An 18,704-nucleotide genomic window follows, 5' to 3' on the forward strand; every position below is an offset into this window, starting at 1 on the left:
TTGTTATTGTCATGACTGTAGAGTGATTGTTTGTTGTTTAACATTGTCAACGAAGTCACAGAATCTGACCACCTGATCTGTCCGTCACCACTTACGACCTGAATAGGTTGTTAGGGACCAGTTCTAACCAAGAATCCCGATGGATGGCATGCTTTTTTTCGCTTTTTTCGTTTGTTGTTTCATGCTGCACTCAGCACTATTCCAGCGATATGACAGTCGAGTCTGGACCAGACAATCCAGTGACTGACATCATGAGCATCAATCCACGCAATTGGCCCACTGAGACACCATGCTGCAGTTTAACATGAATACACAGGTACACTGACTTAGAGCCGACCAGTTCTTGTTTTAGCCCCATAATGGTTGGTTGGTTCGTTGTTTAACGCTGCACTCAGCAATATTCCAGCTATATGATGGCCGTCTGTAAATAATCGAGTCTGGACCAGACAATCCAGTGACTGACATCATGAGCATCAATCCACGCAATTGGGATACGATGACATGAATCAACCAAGTCAGCGAGCCTGACCACCCGATCCCGTTAGTCACCTTTTACGGCAAGCAGGGGTTGCTGAAGACCTATTCTACCCCGGATCTTCATGGGTCAGATGACATGCAATCAACAAAGTCACCAAGTCTGACCACCCAATCCGTTAATTCACCTCTTGTGAATAGTTTGCATGAGTCTAAGGCTGTAGGGTGAGCCGAGTGAGTGAGTGAGTGAGTGAGTGAGTGAGTGAGTGAGTGAGTGAGCGAACGAGCGAGTACTGACCTCTATCTGACAGGTGCTTGATGAATCGGGGCTTCATACACTTGAACTATGATGTGGAAGCAGGTTTCACCACAATCAACGTCACTTGTCCATCACCTGCCAACAGAACATACAGTATTATTCCCTAATACACTCATCCAGGACACAGGCGAACGTGACATCTGACTCATGGGAAAGTCAGGAAGTAATTTATAATGTCACTTATTTGCATTGCAGATGCAAAATAACACTATTTGGTGAAAATACCATTATACACATTTCTTAAAGGGACATAATCTGATGAATGGGTCCATTTCACTTTAGCCTAATCACTGAAAACATACATTCACAAATGACACCCTGTGATGGGAGCTGCTTGTGGCAATAGTACTTTCAGCAAAAAGCAATCTTAGCGCGAAGGTGATTTTAACTCCCATACCTTAACATAGACAACCTTAAGGTTGCTTTGCATGACACTCAGTACCTCTGCAATAGTGCTGAGTCTATCTGTCAAGGTCTGAGAAGATTGTTCTAAGACTGAGACAGAATATTTGGCTGACCCCATGCCCCCCATTTTATGTTATATTTTTAAAGCCCCTTTGTTGTTTAACATTGCACTCAGTAATATCACAGCTATATGACTAGACTTGTAAATAACCAGATAATGCAGTGATTGATATTGTGAACAACGATCCACGCTGTCAGGGAACAAAGACACGCCATCAACTAGGTCACCGATCATGACCACCCAATCCACTATTTTGCCTCTTGTGACCAACAAACATGGATTGGGATCTATTATAATTCAAAATCCCCACGGGACTACTCACAAAGAAATTAGGAAAGAACAGAAATCTTCAATGTCTTTCAGTCCGTGATAAATGACTGGGCCTAACTGAGAAAACCCATTCACTACAGAAGCAGGCCAAGGAAGCCCACACAGGGAATCTTAGCCTGTTCTGAGGACCATGCTTCTCCTTGTGGCTGAGAGCATAATGCCAATTAGACCCCTAGGCACATGGAAGTACCAGGACTGGAGGTGACACCTGCCGTCAGTAGTTCTCAGCTGTCCTGCCTGTCTGTATATACTACACAGATAATATGTCTCTGTGCTACCATGGCAACTGACATTGCCTCATAACTGCAAAAAGGTTAATGCATTAAAAGCATGTTTGTAACTGTTTAAGACCACTCGTTGCTGATGGACGGACATTTATTACATCACATACTAATACATTAAAGTAGTGCCTTCTCCCACACAAGGGAAATGAGTTCATCAAGCGTGTCTGGACTTGCAGGTTTCCAGGCCAACGAAACATCAAGTATTTGGGGAATGGTTTTCAGAGGGGGTTGGGTATTCATTGATTTTTCATTTCTGGTTATAAAATATTTGGGCAACAAAATATCATAGATTATAATAATGAAGGCTTGGTGAAAATTTGAGTATTAATGTTTTGTTTGTTGTTTAACACCACACTCAGCAATATTCCAGCTGTATGACGGCGGTCTGTATAAATAATCGAGTCTGGACCCGACAATCCGTATGCTTGGAGTATTTCATGGAAGCAACAGTGGTGGTGACTATAGTTTTATAAACATTTGCAATGTTCATAATCATATTTCTGAAGGAAAATGCCAGTATAGTAAAATAGTGAGCAAGTTTAGTTGAACGTCTCTTTGAAGATGTTGAATAGTACTTCGTAATATCTCGTATATATCCCATCATTAATATCATGTCAGATTGATTGGAGGGGGTGGGAACTGTTAATCAAGTATATTTTATTTTCATATTGACACTGTTCTGAGAATTCCTATCCTTTCGCAAGTCTGGAACATGCTGCCACATGGTGATGTTCTAATGTAATTTACTATCTAATTTCTAGTTATTTATATAAGAAGGCTCTAAACCTAAGATTTTCTCTTCCCATTCATGATCTATCATCAGTTGATCATCAATTATTTTTCAAAACAGTGATCAATCAACCAATTCCCAACAGTATACATTTTTGCAATCCTTGCCAACAAGCACAATCAATAAATGTAGGCATTATAAAGTTTTAGTCCATGCTTAATGGGGCTAGTTCATGCTTATCAGGCCTAGTTTATGCTTATCGGGGCTAGTTTGTGCTTATTGGGGCTAGTTTATGCTTATTGGGGCTAGTTTATGCTTACTGGGGCTAGTTCAAGCTTATCAGGGCTAGTTCATGCTTATCTGGGCTAGTTCATGCTTATCGGGGCTAGTTCATGCTCATCAGGGCTAGCTTATGCTTATTGGGGCTAGTTTATGCTTACAGGGGCTAGTTCATGCTTATAGGGGCTAGTTCATGCTCATCAGGGCTAGCTTATGCTTATGAGGGCTAGTTCATGCTTATCGGGGCTAGTTCATGCTTATTGGTGCTAGTTCATACTTATCAAGGCTAGTTCATGCTTATCATGGCTAGTTCATGCTTATCGGGGCTAGTTAATGCTTATCGGGGCTAGTTCATGCTTATCAGGGCTAGTTCATGCTTATAGGGGCTAGTTCATACTTATCGGGGCTAGTTCATGCTTATCAGGGCTAGTTCATGCTTCCCAGGGCTAGTTCATACTTATCAGGGCTAGTTCATACTTATCATGGCTAGTTCATGCTTATCAGGGCTAGTTCATGCTTATCGGGGCTAGTTCATGCTTATCGGGGCTAGTTCATGCTTATCGGGGCTAGTTCATGCTTACCGGGGCTAGTTCATACTTATCAGGGCTAGTTCATACTTATCAGGGCTAGTTCATGCTTATCGGGGCTAGTTCATGCTTATTGGGGCTAGTTCATGCTTACCGGGGCTAGTTCATACTTATCAGGGCTAGTTCATACTTATCAGGGCTAGTTAATGCTTATCGGGGCTAGTTCATGCTTATTGGGGCCAGTTCATGCATGCTTATTGGGGCTAGTTCAGTCACTACATTGCAGTATTTGGGTCCTGAACAATGCAAGGAACATTTACCGTATTAAAATCATTTCAAACATTAACACTACATATAGATGAAGCAAAAGCACGGGATGGGATTGCTGAACGGCAGGAATGAATTACACATGGTTCACTGCAGCCATTACACCAGCATTTTGCACCAATAACATTTCCCGATAGTCAAAAGATGTAAACACAATCTCATTAAAATCAGGTCTTAGTTCTCACTATCACTAAACAAAAATCTGAGGACATCCCATTACGGGTCACGTCAGACCGACCTTGCGCGAATTTTGACCGACCGATGGAAGGACTGACAAGAAGTCGACATTAGCCAATCAGAAGGCAGCTTTCTTGTGCTTTACGTCACTAAATTCAAATTGGCGACTACGCTTCGAAACATATTTTGACAAGTTCTTGATTAAAAAATTTAAAACTGATAAAAAGAACATTCTGGAATGACTTACAGATGGCCTAGATTGTATGGATATAATTATAAAACCCGTAACTGTCGTTCGCAATACCCTCTGTAAAATATTTCGAGGTTGCATGATTAGAAAACACATTCCGTCTGTCACTTTCATGATCTGGTAAGCGACGCTCTGATTGGTTGGATGAAAGGTCGTTCAGACGTGACCCGTGACCTGTCCTCAGATCTTTGTGTAGCAATAGCGAGAACTAGGATCTGATTTTTATGAGATTGAGTCAGCAGCATTATAGCACTATAGCAAACCATTCCTCGTTTGTTGGCGCTTGTGGCAAACACAAGGAATTTGGCAGGTCGTCTGCACAGGCTGGAGAGATAAAATCACAGTGTAATTTGAAAAATGTTGATGTCTTTTTGTTTTCAGATTAAAATAGGACACAAAAACAAATGAGATTTTTAAGTGATTGATGAAGCTGAAAGTTAACCTACCGTATTCGAGGTAATAAACGCCCACAGCGATATTTGCTTAAATATTGGCTAGTGAACAATTTCATTAGCACCCCTTCCGATTGATCAATGTACAAAAGACTTATCTATTCGCATATAATACACACTCGTGTGCTACATGCACCCTTAATTATGGGCGATTACATTCTGGAAAATATATCAGTCGTATATAAACATTTCAGTCTGTCAGCATAAACCACATATTTATCTTTCAGCTCTGTTTTTTTTCACCAAAGTAATATTCTAATAAGAACTCCCTACTGCTAATTTTGAGTGCACCCTAGGCGTTTATTATGTCAAATACAGTATATAATACATACAGGCAATGAAATGAATGTGCATGCAATGGGTACAGCAGTCTCCATGAAATGCAGTCATTTTTAGAGGGTTTATTATTATCGCTCAAAGTATACATATACTACAAATTTCCAACCATTTAAAACTACATATACTTATAAAATTCCTCTATGAATTACAAATGTTCTGAGGAACTGATGTATCGTTAACTTATTTGACAATAGCTAATTGTTACATGGTGGTTACAAATCTCCGCGTCTCTTACTGTCTCTGCGTAGTTAAGGAACACCTTATCTTTATCATGTGACTATAGTTATTCTGTCTCCGCGGGGTTAAGGAACACCTTATCTTTTCATGTGACTATAGTTAATCTGTCTCCGCAGGGTTAAGGAACACCTTATCTTTATCATGTGACTATAGTTATTCTGTCTCCGCGGAGTTAAGGAACATCTTATCTTTATCATGTGACTATAGTTATTCTGTCTGTGCGGAGTTAAGGAACACCTTATCTTTATCATGTGACTATAGTTCATCTGTCTCCGCGGTGTTAAGGAGCACCTTATCTTTTCATGTGACTATAGTTCATGTCTCCGCGGAGTTAAGGAACACCTTATCTTTATCATGTGACTATAGTTATTCTGTCTCTGCGGAGTTAAGGAACACCATATCTTTTCATGTGACTATAGTTCATCTGTCTCCGCGGAGTTAAGGAACACCTTATCTTTTCATGTGACTATAGTTAATCTGTCTCCGCGGAGTTAAGGAACACCTTATCTTTTCATGTGACTATAGTTAATCTGTCTCCGCGGAGTTAAGGAGCACCTTATCTTTATCGAGTGACTATAGTTATTCTGTCTCCGCGGAGTTAAGGAACACCTTATCTTTATCATGTGACTATAGTTATTCTGTCTCCGCGTAGTTAAGGAACACCTTATCTTTATCATGTGACTATAGTTATTCTGTCTCCGCGGGGTTAAGGAACACCTTATCTTTTCATGTGACTATAGTTAATCTGTCTCCGCGGAGTTAAGGAGCACCTTATCTTTATCGAGTGACTATAGTTATTCTGTCTCCGCGGAGTTAAGGAACACCTTATCTTTATCATGTGACTATAGTTATTCTGTCTCCGCGTAGTTAAGGAACACCTTATCTTTATCATGTGACTATAGTTATACTGTCTCTGCGTAGTTAAGGAACATCTTATCTTTATCATGTGACTATAGTTATTCTGTCTCCGCGGGGTTAAGGAACACCTTATCTTTTCATGTGACTATAGTTAATCTGTCTCCGCGGAGTTAAGGAGCACCTTATCTTTATCATGTGACTATAGTTATTCTGTCTCCGCGGAGTTAGGGGACACCTTATCTTTTCATGTGACTATAGTTATTCTGTCTCCGCGGAGTTAAGGAACACCTTATCTTTATCATGTGACTATAGTTATTCTGTCTCCGCGGGGTTTAGGAACACCTTATCTTTTCATGTGACTATAGGTATTCTGTCTCCGCGGGGTTAAGGAACACCTTATCTTTTCATGTGACTATAGTTAATCTGTCTCCGCGTAGTTAAGGAGCACCTTATCTTTATCATGTGACTGTAGTTATTCTGTCTCCGCGGAGTTAAGGAAAACCTTATCTTTATCATGTGACTATAGTTATTCTGTCTCCGCGTAGTTAAGGAACACCTTATCTTTATCATGTGACTATAGTTATTCTGTCTGTGCGGAGTTAAGGAACACCTTATCTTTATCATGTGACTATAGTTATTCTGTCTCCGCGGAGTTAAGGAACATCTTATCTTTATCATGTGACTATAGTTAATCTGTCTCCGCGGAGTTAAGGAACACCTTATCTTTATCATGTGACTATAGTTATTCTGTCTCCGCGGAGTTAAGGAGCACCTTATCTTTATCATGTGACTATAGTTATTCTGTCTCCGCGGAGTTAAGGAACACCTTATCTTTATCATGTGACTATAGTTATTCTGTCTGCGCGGAGTTAAGGAGCACCTTATCTTTATCATGTGACTATAGTTATTCTGTCTCCGCGTAGTTAAGGAACACCTTATCTTTATCATGTGACTATAGTTATTCTGTCTCCGCGGAGTTAAGGAACACCTTATCTTTATCATGTGACTATAGTTATTCTGTCTCCGCGGAGTTAAGGAACACCTTATCTTTATCATGTGACTATAGTTATTCTGTCTGCGCGGAGTTAAGGAAAAGCTAAGGAACACCTTATCTTTATCATGTGACTATAGTTATTCTGTCTCCGCGGAGTTAAGGAACACCTTATCTTTATCATGTGACTATAGTTATTCTGTCTGTGCGGAGTTAAGGAACACCTTATCTTTATCATGTGACTATAGTTATTCTGTCTCCGCGGAGTTAAGGAGCACCTTATCTTTATCATGTGACTATAGTTATTCTGTCTCTGCGGAGTTAAAGAACACCTTATCTTTATCATGTGACTATAGTTAATCTGTCTCCGCAGGGTTAAGGAACACCTTATCTTTATCATGTGACTATAGTTATTCTGTCTCCGCGGAGTTAAGGAACATCTTATCTTTATCATGTGACTATAGTTATTCTGTCTGTGCGGAGTTAAGGAACACCTTATCTTTATCATGTGACTATAGTTCATCTGTCTCCGCGGTGTTAAGGAGCACCTTATCTTTTCATGTGACTATAGTTCATGTCTCCGCGGAGTTAAGGAACACCTTATCTTTATCATGTGACTATAGTTATTCTGTCTCTGCGGAGTTAAGGAACACCATATCTTTTCATGTGACTATAGTTCATCTGTCTCCGCGGAGTTAAGGAACACCTTATCTTTTCATGTGACTATAGTTAATCTGTCTCCGCGGAGTTAAGGAACACCTTATCTTTATCATGTGACTGTAGTTATTCTGTCTCCTCGGAGTTAAGGAAAACCTTATCTTTATCATGTGACTATAGTTATTCTCTCCCCTCGGAGTTAAGGAACACCTTATCTTTTCATGTGACTATAGTTATTCTGTCTCTGCGTAGTTAAGGAACACCTTGTCTTTATCATGTGACTATAGTTATTCTGTCTCCGCAGAGTTAAGGAACACCTTATCTTTATCATGTGACTATAGTTATTCTGTCTCCGCCGAGTTAAGGAACACCTTATCTTTATCATGTGACTATAGTTCATCTGGCTCCGCGGGGTTAAGGAACACCTTATCTTTATCAAGTGACTATAGTTATTCTGTCTCCGCAGAGTTAAGGAACACCTTATCTTTTCATGTGACTATAGTTAATCTGTCTCCGCGGAGTTAAGGAGCACCTTATCTTTATCATGTGACTATAGTTATTCTGTCTCTGCGTAGTTAAGGAACACCTTATCTTTATCATGTGACTATAGTTATTCTGTCTCCGCGGAGTTAAGGAACACCTTATCTTTATCATGTGACTATAGTTCATCTGTCTCCGCGGAGTTAAGGAACACCTTATCTTTATCATGTGACTATAGTTCATCTGTCTCCGCGGAGTTAAGGAACACCTTATCTTTATCATGTGACTATAGTTAATCTGTCATGGCATGTCAGGTGTTCTTCAACTTCCTTTTATTATAATACAAGCACAGTTTGAATCATTAAACATTGTTTTCCTGTATTGATACAAAACGATACACTTGCTACAATAAATTACTTTCTACTCATTTAATGACGCCCCAGCATTTTTGTCAGTCAAATATCACAAAATGTATTGAAATTAGCGTTTCAACTTCAGTACTATGACTAGCCATTATGACCATGTGTTTGAAGCTAGCTTTTCCCTTTGAACCTGCTCTGAAATGATTATAGTCAAGGCGCTTTCACATGATTTGACATAAATACTGTAAATCTTGAAATTAAGGAGAGTGTGAATAAAATGCGAAAAATGTGAGTGGTCTTTGCTCGCATTTTTAAACATCACATTTATATCAACAATAAGACATTTTGGATAGCAAAACTACCAACTTAGACATACGCTGATGTACCAGTGTTTATTGAGCAGCACTTGTATAGAAAGTATATAATCAATGTCATCTAAACATTAATTACGTGAATTGTCACTGCTGGGGTCAAGACAAGAGTTCTACTCTCTTATGTCATTACTGATCACACCTGCAAGTCCAGACAGACGCCACCCTTTGTCCTTTGCGACTGCGTCAAAGGCCGACACGAGCCAGCGCGCATGTATTGTTTTTGCGGAAGTACTTTACTCAGGGCTAATGAGCGGTGCTCTGTGGTGTGTAATTGGATTAATGTAAGGTTGGACTAAGGCGAGGATTCTAAACCTGACTGAGGACATTTTTAGATAGAAATCCACTTATGCTTGAGAGGAGGGGGTTTCACATTCATATTGAGTCGCATTTTTGGCTAGGGTCCAGTGGTCGCATTCTTTTGGAGACGCATTAATTTCACGATTACAGTATTTGTATCGCCATACATATCGTATTGTGACCTATGTATCATGATACGTGTATCATGCAGCATTAGAAATTGGCACAAGTCGTATAGTCCTTGCCAAACTGCCCAATAGATAAGGTATTATAACGACTTGTAGAAATTTGCCATTTTTAAGAGTTTGGCTGTGAACTGTTGAATCCTTGGATCAAAATACTGCAGCTGTTTGTCAAGGCTAGCTCACGTTTCTGTCTGCTAGCATGTATGTACAGCCAATGAACCTTTGGTACTAATTTCATTTGCCGTAAGTCTAATTTAACAATAGTGAATGACTGAGAGTGTGAGTTTGATTTCATACAACAGTGCCATGAAGGCTGTTACAGTGACAATGAATACAAATACCTACGCGTTTAACAATTGCACAATGAAGAATGAAGTGTGGTTTATTTCACGATTAAAAATTCTATCATGACGTCATTTCTGGAGATTTGAACATGCGCTCGCAACTTAATGACGTTTATTGGATGTCATTTTTGAGAGGGGAGCTTCTAGTGAGTTGTTCCCCATAGATGGAGCTGAGGATTGTAGATGGCTGAACGATCGCATCCAAAAGTGGGAGAGATATGATAATCGGTATTGAGAGAAAAGGTTCAGGTAGTCGACAAGAGGATTGTGAGAATATACGGGAAATATCCACCTGTGCATATAATGGACTTGTCCAACATTGCCAAGGTCAGACTCCATTGAGGGAGTCATCATTATTAAGATACGGGTAAATATTGTTGAACCTTGTACATTTTATCATCTTTCTTAAAGAGATTGTAAATAATGCTGACATCTCATATAAGAAAAAAAATGACCACGAGTGGTTTATGCTCCCTGCAGTGTGTTATTGTACGATAAAAAAATCCCACTCGTCGTCTATTTCTTAATTGATGTGTGTCATATGAAACAGCTATTCTATCAGTTTCATAACCAAGCCAATTCTTACAACGTTATTGACAGTTATCTAATGTGTCTCATACATTCACAGGGTTCGCCAAACATGCTGTCTAACTACAGAAATGGCAAATGCTGGAGAAATTTGATCCTTGCCACCATTCATTCTACAACTGGCCCAGACGGTCAGTGCAACAAAGAGGATTGTAATAATTCACTGAACATCGACACACGCATATGCAAGTTTGTGCCACAAACAGGATTGTAATGATTCCCATAACAATTCATGCAACCTGGAACTATGCCAGGATATGAGTTTTGTATCAGGGGTCATGTGTAGATACAAAAAACCACGCATATGCAAGTTTGTGCAAGGAACAGGAGTGCAACGATTCACATAACGTTTCATGTATACTGAAACTGTGCCACGATAGGAGTATTGTATCAGGGGTCATGTGTAGATACAAAAAACCACGCATATGCAAGTTTGTGCAAGGAACAGGAGTGCAACGATTCACATAACGTTTCATGTATACTGAAACTGTGCCACGATAGGAGTTTTGTATCAGGGGTCATGTGTAGACACAAAACAGACCCGTGAAGACCCGCAGTAGAATAGGTCTTCAGCAGCCGATGCTTGCCATAAAAGGCAACTATGCTTGTCGTAAAAGGCGACTAACAGGATCGGGTCGTCTGGTTTGCTGACTTGGTTGATGCATGTCATTGTATCACAAATGCGTGGATCGATGCTCATGATGTCAATCACTTGATTGTCTGGTCCAGTCTCGATCAATTACAGACCGTCGTCATATAGCTGGAATATTGCTGGGTGTGGCATTAAACAACAAACAAAAAGGGGTCAAAGATATCAGGGGGTCATGTACAAATACAATACGACACGAGCACATGCAAGCTTGAAATGTAAAAAGGAGTTCACATTATAGACTGAGTTTTATAGATTAAAAACCAAGGCATAAGAAAAGAGGCTCGGCCAATTCCCTAAACAAACGTTCTTCGAAACCGTTTTGCAGAGACACTGGTCTTCATCAAGCACAGACATCTAGCGCCGAATTTGTTCACAGTCAGCTCCCTCTATATACAATGTTATACATAACTTGGAAGAAATTTCATTACAAACCTTGAATTTAACTAACATTCCATACTTTTCATTTCATGTTTTGTGGAAAAAATATGCAGAAACTTTGATAAAATGTTAAAATGTTATCTATGCCAACTTTTGTTGAGAAGCAATTATTAATAGGCAGGTGCGCACATCTCATGCCCTTTTTTGAAACTTATTTACAATATATACATTTGTATGATTAACAGGTTACCAGTATACAAATTGTTAACGTATAACTATATCCCTGGGTGATATGTTTGCAGAACACCACAAGCTAACCTTATTCACAAATTAGTAATCGCCATCTAGAACTTGTATGTGAACTTGTAATCACCAAATACTCCCCTCCTTTTACAAAGATCTGTATCCGTGCTTGGAATAATATTACGATACATCACTTAATAATACATTTGAGAGTATTAATATGATTACTAACAATGTTTCAAAGTACGACTGAAATGTTAAAGATTCATATATCAATATGATAGACTATCATTCATGATTACCAAATTTCTAATTAGCTTCAGGACTTTACCCCAAAATGTACATAGTACTCATAACTTGAATACAATAACAATGAATTTTGATGTCATATTTGTATTGATACTCTCATTTTATGTATCGATACATAATCAGGAGAACTGATATTTAAGTTTTTCAATGACCAGCCAAGATGCATCGAACAATACATGATCCTTGTGCCAACATTCTGCATCAGGGATGTCAAAGGAAAACTCTGTCATGAACACCATGTTTTGCAGGATTAACAATGTCAACTATTTCTGATACATGGTATATGGCATCTAGCACACACTGGCTGACCATAGACATCACACACAACCACATACACCACCCTGAAATACATTACCAAGTCTCCCAATCTGAAACAACACTGCAACCTTTTCTCTGTTCCACTAAAATGGAGGCAAAGCTAGCTGGCTGAAACCATGTGCCTTGGCTCTCATCCAAATGATGTCACAACACTGGGCTATATTTAGACTGGAGTTACCATGTCCCTGTCTGTCAATCAGTCTTTAATGCTTCAAGCTCATTGGCTGAACGAGTAGTGGGTGTGCCACAGGAAACAGGGTCATGACCTGTGGGAGAATGAATGCCTCGCTTGACACTGTTAGCTGGGCCTCCTTATCAGAAGCCTCACAAAACAGTAGATCCTCTCTGTTGAGATCAAGGACAACAGAATTCATCTGTGGGTACATTTAACACCCTACTGCATCCGAGGGACACAGACAGGTTGTTTACTATAAAACTGTGATGTAATTCCAGGTGTGTGTCAATGTCAAGGGCATTTATTGGTACCAAAGATGTTATATAGTGTGTTCAGATATAGTGCATGTAGCTAAATTTGACTAAATATTCTTATTTCCGAATAGTACGCCCTGTTGCTCAGAGTACAAATTATCCCATATTTATACTGTGTTGATTTATGTATTTATTCAGCCTAACCCTATGTCAACATATCGGTTTTTGTGTTTCATGTGATAATATGTTTATATATTCTGTTACATTTATATCGGCTTAATTATTTTCAAATATTAAGGTAACACCTTTAATTTACTAGAACATCGTTGCTGATGAAAGTTATGTTACCTTTTGACATGAGGTATGGCGATACATCGAGATATTCTCTTAAAAATGTGAACAAGCTAAATTTCCACATATTAGAAATGTCTATTATTCATTTAAATGCAAAAGACCGACAAAGATCATATCACTGAGTAGACAACATTTTAGGTGATGGCAGGTTGCTTGAAGCACTGCATTTACATGATTAAAGGCTCGTGAGAAACTGAGAAAAATACAAAATCATTATTTAAGGCCACACTTTCCATTTTACGGAGTTTTATAAATGTGCGTATAGAAAAATGGGATATCCTAAATTCCCTTATTGGCATGACACTGAGGGTCAGTCTGCTAGTTCAGGGGAATACAGACTAAATAGGATCTAAATGTAGGACATTGTTATTGTTGTGTTTGCTTTTGGACAGTTACCCTTGTATTTAGTATTCATTCTGGGGTTAGCAATGCCATGTATTTATTCAGAATTCCAAACTACGTCCTCTTGGCAAGCAAATTGGGAAAAATATGCAATATTTTTCAAAATTAATTTTTTTTAATGTTCATATTTTTGTAAATTTGGAGGAAGTGATAAATTTGAAAACAAATTGGGAAGTTTTACTGGCATTTGATGTCAACATGGGGCCGAATATTGACCTCTGAACAGGTCTAGATAAATCCTTGAACCCACCAAACCAGTGATACCAGTTGGATGCTGATACTGTCATAGGTGACTGCCACATAAATAGTTTCAAATAGTGCCAAACATAATGATTATTGTTTTATTAATATCATACTCCCTCACATCATTCCAACAAAGAGTCCAGGGATTCTGGGAACAAGAAGTGTAACAATGGATCCAACTGTATTCACTTGTCCATTGTCCAATTCCAATACATCACTGCCAGCTTATGATATATCAGCAGTTAATTACCACCAACACTGTGCAACAGTATCCTTTGTATTGATTGACGTAATAAAATGACACAAATAGTGATAATCATAACTTTCGTATTTGCGTGATCAAAACTTTAGTCATATGAAAATAATTGGGTGTTCTTTAACTTCTTTTGAGTTGTATACATGTTCCTCAAAGATACACGTCAGTGTTCACTGAGAACAAGTAATATTCAGTTTAATTTTAAACTATGCCAGGAAATCTACATTGTGAGCAGATAATGGTACTCAAACAGTCACAACGTTATTGCAGTTAGTTGAGACTATCGAGGGCAGTTTTAAATATTGCAGTTAGTTGAGACTATCGAGGGCAGGTTTAAATATTGCAGTTAGTTGAGACTATCGAGGGCAGTTTTAAATATTGCAGTTAGTTTAGACTATCGAGGGCAGTTTTAAATATTGCAGTTAGTTGAGACTATCGAGGGCAGGTTTAAATATTGCAGTTAGTTGAGACTATCAAGGGCAGGTTTAAATATTGCAGTTAGTTGAGACTATCAAGGGCAGGTTTAAATATTGCAGTTAGTTGAGACTATCGAGGGCAGTTTTAAATATTGCAGTTAGTTGAGACTATCGAGGGCAGTTTTAAATATTGCAGTTAGTTTAGACTATCGAGGGCAGTTTTAAATATTGCAGTTAGTCGAGACTATCGAGGGCAGTTTTGAATATTGCAGTTAGTCGAGACTATCGAGGGCAGTTTTGAATATTGCAGTTAGTTGAGACTATCGAGGGCAGTTTTAAATATTGCAGTTAGTTGAGACTATCGAGGGCAGTTTTAAATATTGCAGTTAGTTGAGACTATCGAGGGCAGTTTTAAATATTGCAGTTAGTTTAGACTATCGAGGGCAGTTTTAAATATTGCAGTTAGTCGAGACTATCGAGGGCAGTTTTGAATATTGCAGTTAGTTGAGACTATCGAGGGCAGTTTTAAATATTGCAGTTAGTTGAGACTATCGAGGGCAGTTTTAAATATTGCAGTTAGTTTAGACTATCGAGGGCAGTTTTAAATATTGCAGTTAGTTGAGACTATCAAGGGCAGGATTAAATATTGCAGTTAGTTGAGACTATCAAGGGCAATTTTAACTGTGACAGATGGTCGACACTTTCGAGGGCAGTTTTAAATATTGCAGTTAGTTGAGAATATCGAGGGCAGTTTTTACCATTGAGGAAGCAGTGTTCAAAATTAAGGCTGTGTGTGTGTGTGCTAGAGTCTGACGTCTGCTCCTATAACATTTGAATGTAGGAATACCCATTAAATCATTAACATAAGGATAATGACAAGAACCATGTGAGTATTGTTTGACCATAATGAAAAACACAAATATGATACTATTGCAATATATGTCGTGAGCCGTAGTGACATGTCTTTAGATCCGGTTAGAGGCAGCAAGAACTAAGATCTGATTTTAATGAAATTTGTAACCAGTTTTTATAAGAATCTGGATGCAAATCTACAAGATGCCGAGTGGTGAGGAATGAGGTGATATATTGCGTGATCGTCTCCAGGCGTCAGACGTTGAATTCACAAGTATGCATGAATGATGGTTTTGATACTTCTTTGGGTGATTTTGTCACAGAAACGTGGGAACATTGTCAGGATAACATGGATCATAGTAAGGACCTAGGAAGGCATAGGCTTCAGAACTCACGCCACGAGGGAGAGTCGGCTTTTGAATCATTACTGACGAAATGGGGCAAGAGAGTGACAGTTTCCAGCGGCCAAACATTTGACGAGAAACTACTTGATCCTGGTCACTTGACATTTTTGTGAGAAGAATAAATGTAACAGAACACGTGAACACCGTGACTGTCCTGACAAGTGCATTTATTTGCACGCTTCATGTCTTCGGCACACATGCATTTGAAGGGGGTATAACCCACTTAAACCCCCTACATGGCTCGTAAAGCCTTGACTCCATCATTGTCATTACACATCTATCTTATTTACAGTATTGCAAAAGAAGTCCCACATTAGACAGATATAGAGTGTTCGGTCCTGCAATGTTTACGTGTGTGCAATGTCAATAAATAAATACCTAATTAACCGAATTCCCGTGCATAATGATAAAAAAACCCGAATGGATCGAAAAAAATTAATATGCATACTAGTTCTCATTTACAATCTATTCATCCACATGAATTAAGTTGAAACTGAAAAAAATCTATATATTGAAAATAAAAAAGCTTACATAAACTGGTGCCTGCTTTAAAATGCGTCGCAGCAGACTTATCTTCCCGAGGCAAGGAGTAAACTGACTTTAAAAGACGTTTCCACCCTTGCCGAACTAGGCTGGAATTCATGGGCTTGATCATAGTGCCACCAGTGGTTATGAATAAATTAGATCCCTCCAAGCCGGGATCTAACTTTTAAAATTTAAAAGTTTGATCCCGGCTTGGAGGGATCTAATTTATTTAAACCATGTCCAACATAAAATGCTTAAAAAACATTGTTTTGTTAAAGGTATTTTTGAGAACACTGTGTTAGTCGGCCCTGCGTGAAGCACGTAGAATGTGTTCCCCGAGCCTTTCACACGTGCACCTCACACTTTGCCGATGTGGGTTATGAAATGCATGTCCCGGGGCAAGTATATCATTCGTTTTGGACCAACTCGAGCACATTTATCAATCAACTAAATATTACTTGCCCATGTTGATGGGCCTATTATGAGGAAATATAGCCCTGATCAAGATAATAGTAATTTCTTTTCTGTCTGTTCGTTTCGTTGAACGAAAACCTTCAAAATCACAAGTACTGTACAAATACTAGAATGCATAGAGTAACATACTGTATAAAAATTGCATAATACACATTTTGCAGTTCATAAAGGGATAAGCAATTGGTACTGATGTAAGTAAATATTTAGTTGTTAATTTCACACCCTTTCTCCCATGTCGCCGGGGCAGAAGACTACATTCGTTAGCCTTCCGTGCGGACTTTGCGCGTTCGAATCCCGCTGGCGACAAACGTTTTTCATGAAATTGTTCTATCATGAAGACAAATGATAGGGGAAAAAAGAAGTTCCATCATTCAGTTAGTTAAACCAGGGTCAAAGACAAAGGAGCCATGGTTTAATACGAGTTATGTCCCTTCTAATCCTCTCCTATGGACCAATCAGATTCCACCTCTCGGTTCACTTCCATTTGTTTCAAACAAAATGGCGCCGCCGTGTCAAGACGATCTGATCGATAATCAAGATCTATATTATGATAAAACGGGTCTAACATTGCGAAGTGCATCAAATCATGTGAGCACCTTGATTAGTACATGTAGTAACATGAAAAGATTTGAAAAATATCTGTTGACAACGAGTTGGTGGTGCACATTCTCTGCAAATCCTGCAATCGACCGAAATCTGCTTGACAGTTTACTCACCGGATTTTGATTTCGGTGCGCGATTTTGGTTGGACTATACATAGACTCGTTATTCCAGCCAAAATGTAACTCAATAATACCAGCCTAGTTCGGCAAGCGCAGAAACTGGACTTTTATAGTCTGTTAACTCTCTTGCCTTTGGAAGATGCCGCAGGCTATAGTTAGTGAACAAATATTGAAAAATCTCAACATCTTTGGGCTTATTGCATGACATAGCATGTAGAGGTGATGGATCACTGAGAGCAGCATATGCACATTCGACATCCCTTGACATTATAGGTCATTGTTTGTAGGTGTATCTGGCAACAAAATATCACAAATTACGTCATAGGGTATTAGACGTCTTTGAAAAGGTTTTGGTACTATATTCTAAAAGGTAGGCAAAGTTATACTCCGAAAACGAAACTTGACAGACACACGGATGAAACCTGTTTCAATAATCCACTGAAAACTTTGTTTGGGTGGGACATAAAAACATATCCGGTTATATACAAATTTTATCGTATCTATACACGGTATGTGTTTCTATCTTTGATAAATATTGCCATGTCAGCGATATTGAAAATCAGCTTGAAACCGCTTGAACAAATTCAGGTGTTATCATTGGTCGAACAACCACGTGATGATGTTTATGATGCACAACAGACAAACATGCCACGACATGAGCTAAACCTTACTTTCAGGGGAGATAATCACAGTTGAAAAATGGCTACAAATTGGTGAGAAGATGTTTTACGTTGGACGGTGGACGACGCACGGCGGACAAACACACAATGATATAAGCTCATTTTGACATTCAGTCAGGCGAGATATAAATGGCTGGTAATGGCTATAAATAGCTGAAAAGATGTTTACAATGAACAATGGGCAAACAGGACATGACACCAGCTCGATCACATGGCTCAGGTGAGCTAAAAATGCCCTCCTAAAAAGTAACTCCTAACTGCAACATCAAGACGTGCTCTTCCACGGAGATAATACTATGTTGCTGCACTTTAACATTGATATCCCACTCAGACACACAATACTGGCTTCCCAGCCGACCAGCTCTTGCTTTATCCCCTTACTGCCGAGTGCCATGCAAGGCAACAGCCATCTTTCAACGTCTTTTGGCATGACACAGTCAGAGGACCGACTTTCCTCTCTCCGAGCAGATGCTTCCTCCAATACACAACATACACAGTTTTGAGGTGTGGTGAAATTGGGCTTAATGTCGCGTCCAAGATTATTGAGGAGGAATAGTAAATGTACCTAGTTGATGAGAAGCCTGTCAGAATTGAAGAAAGAGTTTTGGATATTACAAAATAAAATTAAAATAAAATTACAATTAGCATTATAACCAAGTCTGCTTTTGCCCAGAACCTAGTCAGAAACAAGTCTTTTGCCCAGTATCTAGTCAGACACTC

The 18,704-nt window shown here is 39.0% G+C and overlaps 1 protein-coding gene across 2 annotated transcripts in view; it reads right to left on the minus strand.

Moving 5' to 3' along the window:
- The window catches only part of LOC139474712 (MYND-type zinc finger-containing chromatin reader ZMYND8-like), a 68,824-nt gene extending 56,482 nt beyond the window's left edge, over nucleotides 1-12,342 (minus strand). For both annotated transcript variants that reach the window (XM_071257843.1, XM_071257816.1), the window contains exons 1-2: nucleotides 12,265-12,342; nucleotides 773-868 (exon numbers count right to left, since the gene is read on the minus strand). The gene's annotated coding sequence lies outside the window, so the exon portion shown is untranslated. The remainder of the gene's footprint in view (nucleotides 1-772; nucleotides 869-12,264) is intronic.
- Nucleotides 12,343-18,704: the final 6,362 nt, after the last annotated feature.

Source organism: Haliotis cracherodii, unplaced genomic scaffold, assembly GCF_022045235.1.
Source record: "Haliotis cracherodii isolate W230 unplaced genomic scaffold, xgHalCrac1.p SCAF_1, whole genome shotgun sequence".
NCBI classification, from domain to species: domain Eukaryota; kingdom Metazoa; phylum Mollusca; class Gastropoda; order Lepetellida; family Haliotidae; genus Haliotis; species Haliotis cracherodii.